Genomic DNA, 6,745 nt, shown 5'->3' with positions numbered 1-6,745 from the left:
TGATGAGATCTGCTACAGTCAAGCAAGCAGCCCTGGGTGACCAGTTTACCCTTCCCTGCTAGGGTTCCAGCTGCCAGTTGCCCCCATTCTGTGACAGCTTCTCCTTCTCCTCACCTTGTCATCAAGCCAAGATTGTACACTGTAGGAGAACAGGTAAGCATCTGCCTCCATAATCATTGCCAACAGCTCTCCATTATCAGCTGCCAGGGGTGCTTCAAAGCAATGTGGAGTTCTTTCTCTTGACACAGAGACCGAGTGTTTTTATACCTGAAACAAGCTTTGTCTTTACTGACTGGGGAACCTCACACGTAAAGTCTGTTTTTTTAAAACTTGCATCGCACATCACTATAATATTATAAAACAGGTCAGATCACTCCCACCCCCTGCAGGTTATTCTAGATTAGACTATGCAAAGATCTGTCATTTAAAGATGGGATTTTTTGGTGACTATTATATTCCTATATAGCAGAAAAATTAAAGAGCTCCATCAAACATTTTCACTCCAACATGGTGTAAATTAAATCTACCTATAAAGGTGAGTTATCTTGCAACATCTGTCCTTCTGTTTGTGGAGCAACATGTGTGGCTCAAAACCAAACTAGAGAGAGTATGTTTTGCATATAGCAACATTAGAGTGAATTCTACTGTTTGGGTGTTTAACTGCATGATACTGAATGTTTTAAATTATCTGTTGTTGTGATTTAATATTTATAGAGTTGTTGGTAACCTAGGAAATGCAGGGACTGTCAATACAGTATAATTTTTGCTTTTAAAAGGAACTGAATTTTTACAGCAATCTATGTTATTAATTATATTTATGCATGTGACTGTTGGTGTGTAGAGAATATAGTACATAATTTTGACATAAATATGTGTTTGTCAGAATAACAATAATTTGCTTCAAAGCAGTTAAAAAGGAAATGTTATACAGTGGTTATTAAGATCAAAAACTTTCAGGGACGTAATTTGGTTCAGTTCCTGGATTGGTACAGTTCTAAGATCTTGGACTAGTTATTTAACTTCATAGAATGTAAGTTTCCTTATCTCCAAATGGGGATAGTGAAACTACCTCTGTGGTTTGTTAGGAGAACTGTTAGGAGAACTGAATAAGATAACTGAATACGTAAATATATATAAAGCTCTTAGTGCAACACTTGACACATAGCTATTATTTTTTCTAAAGCAGTGAATAAAGAACTCAGGATTGTTTACTAATTGGTTCTGAGGTAGCCATGATCCATACTCAAAGAACATTTTATCAGTGACATTCATTAATATGCTTGTACATAAGAGATACAGCATATTGGTATAGTGGGGAAGTAGAACAGTTTTTTTTCTGTGAATTCTTGTCCCAGTGTAGAGATACTTAATTGAATTTAGCAAGTCAGAGCAAGTAATGTGATTTGTTTCCTCTATAAAGGCAGAGTATTTGAGTTCTGTTAGGGCTTTTCTTTATGCGATGACTCATTGTGGTGAACTTGATACACTGTTGGCTTCTTTAACTTCCTGGTGTCTTCTTAAACAAATTAATACTTTTAATTCTCACTTTCTTGATAAGTAACTTGGTAATGAGTCTCAATGAAATAAAATTTATGGAAAACACTTGGCATTGAGCTTAGTTTATTACCTGTTTGTAATTAATACAATTATCATTATTATCATTGTTATTTTTCTTATATTTAAGTTTAACTGAAATTAGAAAATTGCTGTCCAATGGTCATATTAATAAGGAAAATTTCATTCTAGCTTATTTTGGATTAAGAATATTATTGGCTTCCAGATAATAAATCAGAGTTGGAGGTGAATAAACTTTATAACTTTGTACAGCCTGGCTCTTGTTTCCCTCATCCATAAATCCCAGAAGATAGGTAGAAAAACAACTGTATTTGTATGGGTGTTAAAAAATCTTCACAACAGTTTTCCCTCATTTATCCACATGTAGCTCTCAACAGAAATAGCCATTGGGATAAGCATGTGACCATGTGCTGTTTTGCCAACAACAAAAGCTCTAAGTCTAAGAAAACCACTCTTTTTCTCCCTTTTTTTTTTTTTCTTTTCACCAGTCATTCTTAGGACTGTACTAGTTAGATTGGTTATAAGTAGTCTATCAACTGTATAATAAAAAATATTTATTTTCATCATATTTTGATTTGTTGTGAGATTCCAGTGTTTGTAGGATATTTACAGAGTGATGGACACAAAAGGAACGTGGGTAGATACAAAACAGCTAAGTTACTTTGTATTATAACCTCAAGGTAGGAAAGTAGTACCCACTGCAGGGAATGGGTAAAGTTCTCTCAGTGTAACAAGTGGGTACATGCATGAATGGGAAGACCAAAGAACAGCCTACATACAAAACTTGTGGAAAATTTTTATCCTACTAGGTAAGCATGAAGCAGTGCCTATGCCAGGGGTTCTTAGGTTAATATGGATAATTTTTGGTAAGTATAATGGCTGAGAAGTAGTAGAACATTTGATGTAATAAAGTATGAATAAAATGGAATAAAGATGGAATAAAAGGATGAATTGGAAAGTTTTCAACTTTTATTTTTAATTGACTTAAAAGACTCATTCTTTATCTCATTTTCTCCTCATTTTGTCAAGCCCCATTACCTAGAAAACATATATCCACTTTCCCTTACACTGTGCAATATATATATATCTATTTTCCCTTGGACTTTGAGATGGAGATTACCATTATATAATATGTAACACAGTAGTGTGATGATTAGTGTCCATTGCCCTGCATGAGAAAAAGGAAAATAATTCATGAAAATAGCTGTTGTCATACAAGAAGTAATATATGTTAGTCAACAGTGAAACAGCAAATGAAAATTTAGTTCTTAAATCATTCAGTGGTTTGGGGTCATTAATTTTTTGTGTTCCTCAATTTCCACAAAAAGTAAATAGTATTAGGTGTACTATCCATCTTTACACTTATTATAGGCATTAATTTTAATGAGAGCTTTCATTAAATGTAAGCAAATACCATCAATCTCTATTAAAATTATTTTATTATATTAAATTATCTCAAAATGGAATTTTTATTTTAGGCATGAAGTGACCATTGTGTCTATAATGTTTTGTTGAGAAAGATTGTGTTTGTATCTCAGTAAGATGTGAGGATGGAGAATGTATTGATAAATTGTGTTTTATCAGCAGTGAGAGGTAAAGTAAACTAATGGCTATTTCTCGGCCAAATAACCAACATGCTTTCCTGGCACAATCTTTTTTTTTTTTTTTTTTTAAAGATTTTACTTATTTATTTAACAGCCATAGATTACAAGTAGGTAGAGAGGCAGGCAGAGAGGGAGGGGGAAGCAGGCTCCCTCCCAAGCAGAGACCCCAATGTGGGGCTCAATCCCAGGACCCTGGGATCATGACCTGAGCTGAAGGCAGAGGCTTTAACCCATTGAGCCACCCAGGCGCCCCTCCTGACACAATCTTATTCGAACTTTTACATCTGCAGTAATTGTTGGCAATTTCTCCTTTTTCAAAAACTTAATCCTACTTTTGTAGCAGTTATCAATTTACTGTCTCTCATCTCATATCCTGCTTTATTAAATTGGAGTTTAACCCCATGAACAGGTTGAACTTAGAAGAAACTTAAACCTGTAATAACTCTAAACCTCCCTGTGCCATTTAAGTAGCCTGACCACCTGTCACTGAGGAAATGAGCCTTTGCTTCAAAGGTCTCATAATCTCCTGGGGAGCAGGAACTTGCAAGGGGGCTACTAATTCTTCTTATTAATTGACCCAGGAATAGAGTCAGATCTCAACAAGAAAGTAAAGAAATGGCTCCAGGGAGACAATCCTGTAAATCTCTTCAGAGTGATACATTCATTATCTCTAGCTTCCAAAGCCTTTATTATGCAAACACCCTCTTTACTTGGAAAGTCTGGATTATGTACAAGCATGAAAATATTCACAGAGAATATCTTCCAACAATTTACTGTGAACAGCAAGGACATACTTGGCCTACAGGGATTTCTGGTAGCACCTCACTGATCTTGACCACCCAGGAAATCAGATAGATGGAGAGCATACTAGAATATTGCATGACATATAAAAGAGAGAAAAAAGCCTTCTAGATCTGTCGCCAAAAATCTGACTTGAATCAGTAAGATGAAAAGTCATGGCCCCATACCCCATTTCTAGACTAAATCCAGGTCACCAATGCCTTCACTGAAAGAGAGGCTGGTCTTACCTGGGACATGAGATAACCATGCAGCCTGTTTTCCATGTCTGACCCATTTATTCTAAAGGTGGACGTGTGCAGCAATTATCATCAAGTAGAAATAATACATAAAAAAAAGGGTTGGATAAGGCCAGATATACAAGCAAGTTGCATAAGCAAATGTCTTGTCTTGTTTTGAAACCGATTTCTTCTTCATTGCCTCCTTTCCATAGATCCACACCGATTGCCTTATACAACCAGTTGATTAGAAATAAAACACTGGAGCCTGGTTCAGATCTGGGTCTGCAAGATATGCCGGTCCTGCCTGAAAGTGCAGTACCTGAACGTACAATTGCAACATTACATCCTACCTCCCACTCAGAGTAACTGCAAATATTGAGTACTTACTCTTAATCACGGGTAGCCCATGTTAAGTATCTGGGATTCACTCTATCCTGGAAATGTCTAATATCAATACTTTTTAAAACGGTAGCTGCTAGCCATATATGACTACTGAACACTTGGAATGTGGCTAATGCTATTCAGGAACTGAACTTTTAAATTTTCTTAATATTAACTGGTATAAATTTAAATGTGTATAGACACATGTGGCTAGATGACATGTTTTTGGACAATATAGTTTGAGACAAATTTTGTTTTATTTGCCAGACACATAGATTAGATATTAGTATCTGTTATCTCTTTATTATCTTCCAAATTCACCTTCTCTTTCTTATGTTAATGATAGCCTCTTTTAATTCAATTTTTTTCCACCTGTATTTTTGCACCATCTTCCTAGATGATATTGTCATTACACCCCACCCTAAAGACCCTAAGATGTTTGTAAAATATAAAACTTGATTTGTCACTTCTGTGTTTATAAACACTCAAGTTCCCTAAAGCCATCAGTAGTTTGGCCCCAGATTTGCTCTCTTGCCTCGTACGCTTGCTACATCATCATAAACTCACCCAATTCAGGAAGACATTTCAGTCCTATCACTTTTAAAAATTATGTGTTTCTATGTCTTCATGACTTTGCACATTTTCTAATTGTTCTTTCTGGAATGTTTTCATCAACACTTTCACTGATGTTTCTCTAATTCTTCTTTAAGACTAAGCTTATTGACAACCTGGTGACCTTTCACTGTCCCTAGTTCCCCAAGGAAATCTAAGTTAAAGATCTGTCTTCACTGTTTATATAATACCTCGTTTTATCCCAGTGATGACTAATAGACAGAAAACAAATTGTAGCCATAACGAAAAGTTAACTAGTCCAGGAACTCAAAAGATAGAATGTTTTCTTAAGGTCAAGTATTCATTAAAAGAAAACCCTTGAAAAATGGCAAGAATATGGCAAGAATTGCCAGAAATTAAGTAAAGTATCTAATATGATGGTTTGATGGTATATTTGATGGTTTAAATATATTGATAGTTTTGAAATACTTAGGTTGTCATCGTACTTTATTTAAATAAACTAAACATTCTTCCTCACTTCCCTTCAATATTAAATAATTTTATATTGAAAACCTCCCTTCCCAGTGCTCACTTTGGCAGCATATATACTAAAATTGGAAAAATACAAGGAAGATTAGCATGGCATCTACACAAGGATGACATGGGAATTGGTGAAAAATCTCCCACCCCGATTTCAATTTATAGTTTATTCAAAAATATGTAATTGAAGGACAAGAAAATACTTGATTTTTAGGTGTAAAATTCTTGATTTTTAGTTCCAAAGCATGCCATGTAACTGAACATGGCAGCAATATTTATCTTCTTTTATTTAAAAAGTTCTTTTGAGGGACATCTGGGTGACTCAGTCAGTTAAGTGTCTGCCTTGGCACAGGTCATGATCCCAGGGTCCTGGAATCAAGCCCCACATCAGGCTCTCTGCTCAGTGGAGAGTCTGCTTCTCCTCTCCATTTCCTCTGTCCCTTCTGCCACTAGTGCTTGCTTTCTCTCTCTCAGATAAATAAGTAAAATCTTTGAAAAAAAATCAAAAGTTCTTTTGAGGAGATGACATAGTAGGGGATGATGAAATCATACAGAATGGTTTCTATGAAACTTTAGTATGAAGTCTTAATATCTTGTTATTTTTTTCTTTAGAGAGTAGAGATTTACTTTTAATATGAAAATTGTGATTTTCTTGAAGGATCCTGAATTATAGAACTTACACACTGGATGTAAAAGACTAATGACCCCCTCCCCTCAAATATATAATCTGTCATAGGAAATAGTTTAGTCACTTACTGATATTAAATATAAATTAATAAAATATTTCTCTGTTTCTTTCATGACATGATTGATTTTTAAAACTATTATAAATGCATTATTTATTCACATTTCTTCATCTAATACACTCTTTGAGAATCTCATCCTTGATGAGCTTTCCATACATGGTTATTTTACATTTATTTTCCTGGTTATCTCAGTATCTTGAGTCATAAAAGAATGCATAATGGGAATAATTACTCTTAAGCTTATGTGCCCTTTATTTCACAGTGCATTTAAAAGACCCAGTCTATAAAAAGTGACTCCCTTTTTCTCAGAAATAACTACCAATTCAAG

The 6,745-nt window shown here is 34.9% G+C and overlaps 1 pseudogene; it reads left to right on the top strand.

Moving 5' to 3' along the window:
- The first annotated feature begins 5,715 nt into the window (after positions 1–5,715).
- LOC123391126 lies at positions 5,716–5,834 on the top strand (annotated as a pseudogene).
- The last annotated feature ends 911 nt before the right edge of the window (positions 5,835–6,745 follow it).

This window comes from Mustela putorius, unplaced genomic scaffold, assembly GCF_011764305.1.
Source record: "Mustela putorius furo isolate JIRA1106 unplaced genomic scaffold, ASM1176430v1.1 tig00000179_pilon_pilon_pilon, whole genome shotgun sequence".
NCBI classification, from domain to species: domain Eukaryota; kingdom Metazoa; phylum Chordata; class Mammalia; order Carnivora; family Mustelidae; genus Mustela; species Mustela putorius.
Note: the sequence above shows the minus strand (reverse complement) of the source record. Positions and strands in the feature narration are given on the sequence as shown.